This window comes from Osmerus mordax, chromosome 12 (genome assembly GCF_038355195.1).
Source record: "Osmerus mordax isolate fOsmMor3 chromosome 12, fOsmMor3.pri, whole genome shotgun sequence".
Taxonomy (NCBI): domain Eukaryota; kingdom Metazoa; phylum Chordata; class Actinopteri; order Osmeriformes; family Osmeridae; genus Osmerus; species Osmerus mordax.
The window spans coordinates 8,419,265-8,432,262 of record NC_090061.1 but is presented as its reverse complement, the minus strand read 5'-3'; positions in this window follow the sequence as shown (position 1 = coordinate 8,432,262).

The window sequence follows — 12,998 nt, the reverse complement described above, 5'->3', positions numbered from 1 at the left end:
AAGACTGGGTGATGCTTTCAGTAGCCCCTCGGCAGATGTGGAGGAGGCGGGCAGAGAAAGCCCTAATCCTCTTGTTGTGGCCGTTCAGCGGTTCCACTCAGCACCAGCCACAGCAGCAGACAAAGCTCCCAACTAGCCTAGCAGCATCTCCCCAGCCCTGGCTATGGAGCTGATCCAGTATGGCTGTGCCTGGATGCTGGGAGCTGGAGGAGAGGGGGGTGGGGTGAGGGAGGAGCGAGCGAGCGGTAGAGCCCACAGCGAATGGCAGCTCAAGCTGTCCTCCTAGTACACACACGCTCTTCCGTTTGCTCCGCGCTCCGTCTCTCCTCCTTGCAAGCATAGTGAAAGAGAAATGGCGGGAGGTGATGGATGTACTGTAGCTGGTAGCAAGGATGAGTCTGCCCGGCTATAAACAAACCCAGCCTGTACTGTCAAACTGATCTGATGGGAATTCTTCAGACAATGTGCTGTGCCATGAATGGGCTCAGAATGGGATCTATGGAAATCTGTGGAATGAATTTCCACCATAAGGGATGCAATTAGTAGATGTTCTGATTTACAGTAGCTGCCATGACAGGAGGATGAATCACCCTCCAGTCTCCGCCCACAGAAGCCAAGCATTTGACTTCCATTATCGCCCAAAGACTTCTGAATGCTCCTCTGTTGGTTATTCTAAAATGATGCAGATATTGCAGAGTGCCTACACTGAATAAGATTCCTAAGACGCCTTTGAGAATACAAAAGATCCAGGAATATTATTGTTTTGAGATTGGTTTAGGGAAGCGTAGTGTATTCTGTACCCAGAGAGGAGAGGGCTGGGGAGACTAACAAAGGGCTATACAACTGAGAGACCTAATCACGTCTTTAGTGTAATTATGTTTAGAGGAAACATATGTGCAGAGGAGCAGACTAGAGTGGAAAGAACAGACGGTCTGGGTCAGGAGCAAGGGTCCACAGCCCTCCCCAGCCCTAACCCAGCTCAGTACGCATCTACAATCCAGTTTTACCAAATCTAATCATCCTCACATTCCAGCGGTAACGCATGAAATTGATTTCAAATGAATGTGCTCCTATAAATTAAAAGCACATTTATACATTTGATCACATCATGCGGGTGATAACTCCCTTTAATAACTATGTGCAAAATAACCACGTTACCGGGTGGAATGTACTGTATCTGAGATGGTACTGAGTGTGGAAACATTTCTATAGGTTCCTAGGATGCAGTGTTCATGGTCACCTGGTAGAGAGGCTGTGGGATGGACCAGCCTGGAGGAGGCGGTTCTCTTCAGAGGACTGGCCAACGCCGTGGTCTTGCATACTGCTACTGAGGCTGTGGAGAAAGAGAAAGATATTGTAAATCTCTCGGCTTGCGCACGCACGCACACACGCACGCACGCACACACGCACACACACACCCATAGTGGCATGGCCAGAGACAAAAAGAGAGATTCCTGGAATACGTGTTGCATAAACACCAAGTCTGGTAAATCACACACATTTAATCAGACCTCAACAACCTTATCATATGCACCAGGGAGAAGCTATGTTTTCCAGGAAGCTCATTTTGAAGGGTACTTGATCACTGAGGTGTACACAACCTCTTTGGGTCATGGGTGAATGAGCAGTTTAATTCAATCAGCTTTACCTTATCAGGTGTGTAATGTAGGTGACCTGATTTGTGTGAGCACATGGGGGTTCATTACTAATGACAGAGCTGGGGAACACTGTCGTAAAGGAAGAGTATCTGCTGTTTTATCACGTCTCATGCATTTCACTCATGTTTTCCATGCTGTTGCATTCACTCACAAAAAGGGTAGGCTTGTCAGCAGATTTTAATCTGCTAAAACTCAGTCTTATGCCTGTGAGATTTAGGGAGAAACACCAAATAGACCACTCTAATCTGCTTACAGTTTTAGATTAAGAGAAAAAACAACTGTAGTTGAAAAAATAAACCCAACATACTGAAAAAAATACATTGTTTAGTAAAGTGTGTCATCTGCTTACCGGATCCTGTGCTCCTCACTGGTTGTGTGAGGAGCCTGGCTCTCAACACTGGGGTTGTGGAAGAGCTGGGTCTTCCAGCAGAACTCTGGCCAAGACCCCCAGAAGCTAGGAGACAGAGAGACCCTGGATCAGCATGGAGCAACATGGTTCTGACTCAGAAAGACCAGACACACTTAAACAAAAGGTCATTTGCACTGCTAGAGCAAGTCAGATCTATTACTTCATGAAAGGAATATGACAAGTACAGTCACACAGCTCATTGACTCGTCCTTGTATAGCGGCCAGAGATTGACCCCCCCCTCGCTGTCCCCATCCATCACAGCCGTGCTGGCGTTCTGGGTGATGAAAACGGAGATGGACGCGTTTCAGTCGCGCTCCCGTCTGACTTACTGCACCACAGCTGGGCTCTGGCCTCCCTGGTAAAGGCCAACAAAGGGCCGACACAGAAGCGGTAGGAACCGATGAGCAGGCATGTCACCAGAGTGAGGTCACAGTGGTCCCCCGCGCTGCCCAGCGGCGTCAGGGAGGAGTTGGTGAAAATGGAAGCCGAGTACTCAGTCCAAGTACAGCTCCGGAGACCCCCGGAAGCAGACATGTTGGTAAAATAAAAAAGCGATGGAGGACAAAAAAGATATATATAGAAAAACCACGGAAAACAAACTGGTCCAGACGGCAGTGGTATTTGTGAGCTCCCTCACCCCTCTAGGCATCGCTTTCAGTGAAGTAGAGTGGAACAGACCCTCGTCTCCTTGACAACAGTGTGTGGGGGGACCCCAGTCAGAGGAATAACTCCACAGCCAATCAGGAGCAGTGAGTATTCGAGGAAGCTGAAGGGGGGGGAAAAGGCCCATTGTGTACTGGGGCTTCCCTCCCCTCACTCTCCACTACACTACACTACTCACCAGTCAGAGAAATTCCAAGACACAAAGTTCTCATTATGCACCATACACAGTCAAACCAGCACAAGTGGGGGGATATTTCTAACAATGTATTCTCTCTCTGCAGAAGAAAGTTCATTCATCTCATAAAGCTGGATCTTTGAACATTTCACAGCTGTCTTAAAGAGGTTTAGAGCCATCTGGATTACTGTCTGAAGGAAGAGAAGCCCTGATATAGGGTAGACTACAAACACTGGGCTCACCTGACATCTTCTAAGTAGAAAGCAATGACAGTAGCCATGATCACTCTGTCGTGAGTATGAAACAGAACAAAAATAAATAAAATTGAAAAATATGAAAGCCATGTCTCAATCTCCACACAGCTTTCACCCAAGAAGATTGCCTTGGGGGATGGAGGGGGTTACGTGTACAGCAGCCTTATAGTCTGCCAATGTGGGTCATGGTGTAGAGTCCTGCTCATCCCCCCACAGCCAGATGTGTCCTTGGGACGACCACAGGCAGACATGCAGCCCCACAATATGCCTCTGCAGATCCATCTCATTAAATCCATGTACCCAGTAGGACTGCTATAACCAAGCCAACTGAGCCCCTGCAGTGTGGGAGCCTTTGCCAGAAGTCTCACCCTGTGTGCTTCCTGTGCTGAAGCTGTGCTCGCTGGTCTTGGACGGGTGGCTCCTGGGAGGTCCCTGAGCCTGGGGCTTGTGGGGAAGTCTGGAGGCTGGGGTGGAGGGGTGGACTGGGGTGGAGCCACGGCCAGGGGTCTGGAGGAGCCGGGATCTGCTCACGGGGGGCCTGGTTCCACCCTTGGTTGAGGTAGCTCCCACAGAAGGGGCCCCCACAGACGGCCCTTCGGTCGTGCGGGCCATCTGACTACCTGTGTGACATAGGACAAGTAAACAAACACAGCAGAGGAATATGAGATCTGTGGCGCTGGCACAACTGGAAGTGACCTCGAATGGTCGGGGGGGGGGGGGGGGGGGGGGGGGGGGTTGGGTGGGGGCTTTGTTTGACTTGCTTTGTCCCTGCCAGATCAAAGAGAACAGTGGAAAAACATGAACTGCCCAGAGAGGTTTGGCTACTACAGCAGCGGACCGACTTGGCTCCACGCCGGGCCTGTTACAGCCAGCATCCTTCTGGTGCAGAGGTTATGTAAGGAGGGCTGGTCACCCTAGTGTTATGTGACTGGCTGGTGTCAAACAAGTGCAACAAGCACAGACTGTAAATCACCATAAGAGGGTAAATAAGGCCATGACAGCTTGATGCGAGTGAGAAAAGTATGTTTTAAGGTTACAGGCTTTTATATATTTGTGTAATTGCCTCTTGTTCTTATCTATACAAATGTAATCAATGACACAAAAACCAACTCACCCATTTTGTTGACTTCGGCCAACGTATCAGTGCGTGTCATTACAGAACGTCTGTGTGACTGAGCAGAGCCTGTGAGAAGCGCAGCAGTCACCCTGCTCCTTTCGGGGAGCTTGTTCCACACATTGTGCTTCGTGTGAGTTTTTACAGCAGCTCTGCAACTCTCCTCCAAACCTCCCTTTCCTTCCCCTGCTTTTCCCATCAGCACAGCTGGCCTCTTCTAAGAGGAAGTCCACCCCCTTGTCCTACTCTCATGTCCCCCCTATTCCTCAGATAAGAGGTAGAGCAAAATGGGAGGGTGTGGGGGGGGTGTATTTTAAGGTCCTGTCCTGGAGAGTAGAAAGGTGACATCTGCGTCCCTTACTATTATTTTGGTGGGGGGGGGGGGGTCATCAGGAAGAGGAAAAAACCATGCTGTGTAGAAGAACCCCTCTGGGCTGCCCTCCAATGGGGAGACTAGGTACTGCACTAATGACTAAAACACATGCACATTAAATGCACAGAGAGGCATGAGAAAATACAACTACCAACAAGACCCATTCTGAAAATTCTAGAGCAGAGGAAAATTGAATTTTTTGCCCCACCACAATGAAAAGACAAGAAAAGGGAGGTCCCTCATAAGAATGGGATTGAAGTCTTCTGTGACTGATGAGCAGAACACAGTGCAGTATCAGTTACCTCTAGGTGCCAATCAGCATTCATCTTGCTGTATATCCCAAAACAAGTACTCTGAACTACTAATAAGTCCTCTACTGCAGCTGGAATGCTTGCATCTCACACACGGTGCGACTCCACGCAGCTAGACAGACCCAAACAGAACTGCCCAGACTTGTCAGGTGACAGCTCAGTGTTGCCGCCACAGACGGGATGCCTGGGAAATGATTAGCCTGGCCCCGTGCTTCCAGGAGAGGCAGCCAGCGTGCGAGGGTGAACCCTGTACCCCTGCCTGTGTTTACTCGGTCTCCTGAATGGGATTTGTCGGTGAGCCAGATCAGAGGCCTGCCCAAGCTCATATCTGGTCCACCCACTCTGTGTTCTTATCGCTTCTTATCAGTTGAATCTAGGTTATTGTTACCCTGAGGGCGTTTCTAGTCTTCAACCTTGGAGTGGAGAGAGATCTTACCTGCAGAGGAGGAGAAGGTGCGTTGTGTCCTCAGTGTGCCCATGCCTCCAGGGTTGCTGGAGCCATCTCTGCCCCAGGCTCCCTGCCTCTGCCTGGGGGCTAGAGGTGCAGGTCTGGGGCAGGGGCTGGCCAGTGGTGCTCCCCCGATTCTGAAGGGGGATGGCCTCACTCCCAGTCGGCTCTTACTCCCCTCGCAGGCCGCTCCTCCTGCCGTCACGGACGTCTTGGAGGGCGCCGTCTGCAACGATAGCGGAGCATCAAACTCAGAGCCCAACGCGGGAGGCCCCCGGAGCACAGCCCTGCTCGCAAAGTCCATCATGGGCCATAACCAGAGAACACAGCTTACTGGAAAGACTGACACACACCCTCACCCTCACACACACCCTCACAGAACCAAGCTGCCATTGTGCGGCATTCCCTCTCGGGACTATGCAGCCAGCTCTAGCCAACTCTTCCCTCTTGCCCCTGTCCACTAAACCCTCAGTGTCAGAGCACAGGAGGCGTGTTCACAGAGAAGCTGGGGCAGCACTATGCTCAGCTTGCCCTGCTCTCCCAGGGATCATTAAACAGAGATTTAAAGCACTAGACCTTTTTATGTCAGATTGCCTTCTTAAGAACCAAGGAGCTAGAGTAGACCGTGTGTTACTCCAATCTGTCCCAGATTTCTGGACGTTTGGAAAACATTGGCTTGGAAATACAAACATTATGTGTATCAACAATCCCACTGGATGTTTAATCACATTTTTTAAATCCACCCCGTTAAGTGTGTGGTCAGTGTACATTTCCACACATGCAGTACACATTATGAATGCAGCTACAGTACTTCTATACAGAACCATGTAAACTGAGGCTAGAGGCATGGACTCACCGCCAAGCCGACCTTCCTGAACCCAGGGCTGGGTCTGTCTGGTGTGGCCTTGCTGGCCTCCAGCTGTCTGTGATGCCTGTTCTGGAGGTCTGGTTTTGCTTGGCTCTGGAGGTTGTAGGTCCTGGAGGTGGTGAAGCTGGAAGAGGAGCTGGTGGAGCCTCTGATCTCCCTAATCACTCGAGATACGGAGGAACTCTCGGAAAAGCAACGAGAGCGCAGCGCGGGCGTGGGAGGCTTCTCCTGATTGGACGTCACAATTGTCCTCTTCCTGTTGTGGTTCAGCACTTCTTCCTTCCCCTCATTGGCTCGGGCTGATGTGGGCTTGTCCTGATCCTTGCTGGCGCTGGATTCTGGGGAGGGGAAGCAGAAGGTCTGGTTGCCAGGGCAGGGGCCTGAGGAAGGTTGGCCTGACCTGGAGGCTACATGCCCCGCCACTGGACCAGCTGGGCGGGCTGCTGGAACATGCTCACACACTGACGGCACGCTGTCACACACGGAGCCTCTACGCTCTCCATCCTCAGTAGCCGGAGACAGATCCTGGTCCTCGGATTGGATGAAGGTCATGCCAAAATAAGGAGCTCCGGCGGACTCTCCTATTGCAGCTAGGGGTTTGCTCAACTGGCTGTCACCATCAGATTTAGGATGAATGTTATTCCCGACCCCTACAGGCGGACTCGTGGTTGGTGTGCTCTTGTTGCCTTGAGACAGGTTGCTGGGGAGGGTCACCTGACCCGAGTCGCGGGATGTAGCCTTAGCAAGAACAGGGCTAGCCATCGATGTCTGACTGGCCGGTCTGGTCATGATCTTTGGTTTGATGCGGCTAAAATCGGGCTTGCGGAAACTCTTGATCTCTGCCTTACTGATTCTGCCAGTCGAAGGGGGCAGCCTGGCGACCAGACGCCGTTTTGGGGTGACAGCAGTCCTGGGGCCAGAGTGTGGGGCAGGGCTGGTTGTGAAGGGAGACTCATTGAGTATGGGGAAGCTGATGGTTTGGTTCCCAACATTCTGCACCGGGGTGGAGGTCTGGACATGGTCACTGGAGTCAGGATCCTCATTGGCTTGGAGGAGGACGGTCTGGCCCTCCCCTGGGGTGGAGCCTCCAGTAAAGTAGGGCCACAGCTCTGCATCAGAGACAGTCTTACTGCACGGTACAGTGGCCAGGGAGACACCGTCATAAGCTGTGGAGGCAGGGTTAGCGTCACAGAGGAAGGTCCTTAGATGACCCCCATTCCTTTCACATGGTACCTCTCCTGGAGAGGCGGACTGCACCAAGGGATCATCTTCAGGGGGGAGTTGGTGGTCCTCTGGCAGGATGAAGGTCATTCCCCAGCAATGCTGAGCGGGCATGTTCTTCTGTCCCTCCAGGAGGCCCTCGCAGACATCAGGGAGAGTGGCTGACATGAGGCTGAGTTCGGTGGGCAGGGCGGGGGAGCAGGGTCCCAGGGCGGGGCAGCCGGAGGGCTCCTCCAGAAGAGAGATGGCCAGAGCCTGGTCCTCCTGCAGGCAGAAGCTGTTGCTCCGCATCACCATCTCCTCCGAGCTGAGCGAGCAGCCGTTCTCGCTGGAGGCTCGCCGCAACACTACCACGGAACCTCGCAAGCTCTCACCCTCCGCCGAGTTGGGGGACGGTGCCGCGCTTCTGTGACCCCTGACCTCCTCGTTCCCCCTGGTGGCGCTGGGGCTGGTCCCTAGGTTACTGATCACCAGACTAATGTTACCATTCCAGTTGTCCACACTGGTGTTGCTCATGCAGCTGAATACGGAGGTCTGGCTTGCATCCACCTTCACCTCCCCGGGCACTGTGACTTGTGGCGGTGGGAGAACGAAGGTGGAGTTGGTAATGGCGTCCATGTTTGAGGGGTGGTCGTCCGGGGAGCCCTGGCTGAGGCACACCTCCAGCATGTCTATGTCAGAAGGGCTGCTGGTGCTTCTGTCACTCAGGCTCCTCTGGGAGTCCGGGGAGGAGGCTCGGGGACAGGGGCCAGAGTTAGCGTTTCTTTCCCCAGATGAGAGAGCCAGCTGCAGGACGCTGTGGGGGGCAGAAGCCTTAGCCCTGGTTCTCCCGTGGTTCTGCTCACTTGACATACGAGCAGTGTGTTTAGACACTATATGCTGCAGATAATCTCCAATGTATAGTGCGTGAGATTTTCTTAAGTCATTCACTTCCATAGACTTGGGATGAATGGAGAACCACTCTCTGTCACAATTAGTAACCTATCCAATTGCCGCTGAAAATCGACTTCAGGCCAACTATGAACATCTGTAGGGAAAAAACAGAGACAATGATTTGTGATGTGCTTTCTGGGACAATTGTATCGGAAAAACACCAACAAACAAAGAGGGTGTTGTTAAGGCTCGCAAGAAGTAAGGCAGGTAAATACTTGATTCTCTTCACACTAGTCTTCTTGAACTTGTACAGTACTGTGTGTCATGTCAGCCCATTGACATTGGGGTAACACTAGACGACTAACAGACAACTGGTACTCTGACACTCGCCTTACAATTTTAATAAGAAGAATAGGCCTCATTAAATATTCAGAGTCACCAAAGATCAGTTGTCAGAGGAATTTGTGCTGGAGTAATAGTGCTGTCTGAAACTTCCAATGTTCAAGCTGAAGGGTATGACTAGGGCTCAGTCCACTAAACCTTTTTAACCTCTATGATTTATCAACAGTCCTGAGAAATATCTATGAAAATATTAACAGTGAAGGATGAACAAAAATAGTAATTACACAGATTTATGAATACAAAATGCTATAATTCAGTCCTCTTACTCTCCCTCCATCTTTGAAGCACACGAGGGCCTGCTGGCCAGTGGCCTGACTTAATGAGGCACGCACATGAGCAGTCCCAGTTCTAATGTGGAGCCATGTAGCTGTTGGGAAAGTAGTAGCCCTGATGAACTTCCCTGCCCCCTCCCAGAGCCGCCAGTCTAAACAGCCTGGCTGTGTACTGTTGTATTTGTTTAAGCTCACTGCACTGACTGCCGGACTGCTAAGCTGTCCAGAAGCAGCCCAAACAAAGCCATCAGTGTGGCCACTGACAGGCAGCAAGATATCAATTACCCGACGGGAAGAATATGAGCCAACTTGGAGGAATATGATATCTTGTTGAATCCTGGGCCTAAGTTAGTGACCAATTTTTAAGACTAAAATACTACACCTTGAAAGTATTGTGACAGGCTTTTGAGTGAAAATGGGAGGTGCTTGGTGCAGTAGCTTATAATTGTGTCTGCCCTGGTTACTGTAACAGTGACCTCCTTGGTTGGAATGCAGTTCAACATAAATCTGGATTGTTGGAGGCAAACTTGTGCATGCTCGGCTGCACCCCCTGTCAAGTTCAATAACAAGAGAGGGAGGGGACCAGTGGGAAAGGAGGGATGAAGAGGGCCGGCAAGGCCATCTCACTTTCACACGGCCAACACTACATCAACTAGGAACATTTTATAGCCTAGCCGATTGAAAATAAGCAGCAAATTGCTTGAATGTGTGTTCTGTAACATGCACTGTCAGCTAAGTTGCCTTTGACCGTCAATGGTTTCCTGGAGAATCAGTCACAAGACATTCTAGCCACACAGAAATCATAGACCCACTGAAGTGAGCCAGGCTACAGTTTGCATTGGCACCAGTGAAGTTTCCTGGAGGCACAGAGAGCTTTGGTGTGTCACTCTTCTTCTGATTACCGCCAAAACAGCACATGCTCTACTTTTGGGATAGTCTGGGTATCAAATGTGGTCTATTCTGATCATCTCCCACTGGTTCATGAATAGAACCAGGAAGGCATCTCGTTTGTCACCATCAAGTGCCAGTGACACCCAGAGTAGCTGCAGCGATCCCCCCACCTGCAGTGATGCTGTAGAGGGGACAGACACCTGCAGTAGATGTCAGATAACTGGAGACAGTAGCTGCAGGGCTGGGATGCTCCGTTTCGAGCAGTAACTAAATCATCTGGCCTGACTTCAGTTACACACGGTGGGGTTTTTTTCATGGAGATTGAAGCTCTGATCACATAGCTTGTGCTACAACCAACCACTGGGGAGTTTGAATACTGGGTTGTATGGGCTACACCCTCAGAGATGATGATTAATTAAGTTAATGATGATTCAGCAATGACTGTTTGGAATTTCTTCCAGATAAAACATTGCCTTTGAAGAGATGGTGTCACGCGATATCAGGGACTAGAAGGGGAATTTCTATCAATTTCCTACTTACTAATTTACTCAAACAAGAGTGTGTGAGAACGAAAGATAAACAGAGCGAGAGAGATAATTCAGACAGATCTGAACATGAAATATGGCAAAAGTTAAAACAGGTAATCGTGCGGATGTGAAGGTGCATCCTTAATTGTCAATCAGTTGAGTTCTAATACTAGGGGAGATAAGTGGCTGAGCACAGGTAACGCATTCCTTTGAAACTCAACTGAATGACATGCTTCACTGGTGCCACTGTACTGCCTGAATACCCTGAGGATAACCATCACAAAACTGTGTCCATTTTTCTTTGTACCCTTTAGCTTGAATCTTTTACCAACCATTAGAAGTACTTATCAACATTCCAGGATATTAGTCCAATAGTCCAGATCAGAGTGACATAATGTTTGCCTAAAAGGGAGAGCAGCGACACAACCCTCGCTCTCTCTCAGCCTCTTGGCAGAATGAAAGGTTTCCTTGGGAACAGACAGAATGCTTAGTCACCTCTACACTTCTCCAGCCAGAAACAGCTATGTACTACAACAAGACTGGCATCCCCATTTGAATGTCTCTTGCTTAAGGATATAAAACGTGCCGCACCTTGGACCTGCACTTAAGCAAGTCCTGCCAGTTCCAGGGCTTGTGTTTAGTCTTTACCCTGAACGTTCATTCACTTCTGAGGCTTTAGGCGACCGAAGGCTGAATAGTTATTAAGCTATTATGTAAACGTTGACGCAAACCAACCTGAAGAAAACCATGGTAGAACTAATGTTATGGAACACTTAAGCCACCGTAGCTGGATCTAAGACATGTCACCTGGCCAGCTTCTGGAGAGAACACAACGCTGAAAGATACAGACTCAAAGCTAAACACACACAGTGCTAGCTTCAGTATCTTAAACTGCCGATGCTCTACTAACTTTGACACACTGACAACTCTCAATCACCTAACACACTTTAGCCAAGTTGCTCATTGATCTGCAGAGAGAGAAAGAGACAGAGGTAGGGGGAAAAAAAGAGAGAAATAGAGAGCGAGGGAGAAAGAAAAAGAAGCCTTACCTATGGTGGCTGTGTGTGTCACTCGGGATCTTCCCAGGTTGATCTGTCTTAGTTTAACCTCTCTCTGCCAATCCCCGTTAGTGCTTCCCACAGCACTAGGAGGCACAGCCAGCTAAATAGACAACAAACCGGCCCCACTCTGTGTGGTCTCGCACAGCCACTGGGGTGTGATGAATGCTAGACAGACACTCTCTACTCCTCCCTCCCTTACTCTCCCTCCCTCCCACTCGCTCACTCACCCTCACTCACTCTCCCTCACTCACTCTCCTCCCTTTCCTCGCTCCTTCCCTCTCCAGGCCACTCATGCATCAGCAACAGCCAAACGGAGGGCACCCGTTGATTTTTCTATGTGCAGAGAGAATATTCTCTTACTGCCACCGCCCCCCCCCCCTTCTCCCCCTTCCTGCAGGAATGTGGTTCGGTCCAGCCCAACCCAGCAGTACTGCAGTACAACACTGCCCGTGACAAGACTGCACTCGCTAAACGGCTGTTACTGCTGGCATCTCAAGGTCCAGCTCAGGACTGTGCTCACTGCTCACCACTACTAACTTTTCAGCAGGGAGAGGGAGCATGTGAGGGAGGGAAGCTAGAAAGAGGCAGCACAACTGGTTACCTTATCCCTGCCGAGGCCCACTGTGGACGGCGGGGGAGTGGCCAAGGCTCGCCATGCCGAATTGCCATTCACTGTTGCTAAGCAGCCAAAGTCTCTTTTATGAAGGAATAGATCAGACAGCTTTCTGGCAAGAAAAATGTGAGAAGGGGAGTGAAATAAGAAGGGGCCTCAATATGGGACAAGGGTTCACGCACTGTTAACTACTCTGCTTGTGACACAACCTTACTGCTAGAAAGCCCCAAAACACAGCAATTATTTGGAAATGGTTTATTTGCAATAGTCATTTGTGAAGTTAAGCAAAGTCATTAGTTAAGGTTGTATTTTCACACCTACTCTCTAGAGATATCAATCAGCCAGACAAAGGGTGTGCCTGCTATTGTACAACAAGCAGTCCCAGAGCCTGACCCTGACATTATCACATAGGTGACTATGTAAACCTCTCTTAGGCTCGGACCAGGGCTATTTCTGCCTAATCCATATAAGGACCTTACACACTTAATTGGCCAGAAAAGAGAAGAAAACCTGACCAGGGCCAGTGGTTTTACAATCCATTTTTTTAAACAATTGACCAAATGGCCTAACCTGTTTGAATGTTGTACTGCAACAACACTTGACTGTTGGATACAGGTTTTTAACTAAATATGGATAAATTACATGTAGTTGCCAGAATGCATCTACCTGAGCCCAGCAGTTTGTTGTTATGTGAGGAGGGAATAGGATAGGATTACAGCTCACCTTTGGTTCCCAGAATCCTGTGGTAATGATTGTGCTGAACCAAAAACGACTCCCCATGGAACATTTACAAGATAATCACTACTATTTCAAACGGCGGGGAATGACAACCAGCATGTTAAGGAAAAAGAGCTGTTATCTCAA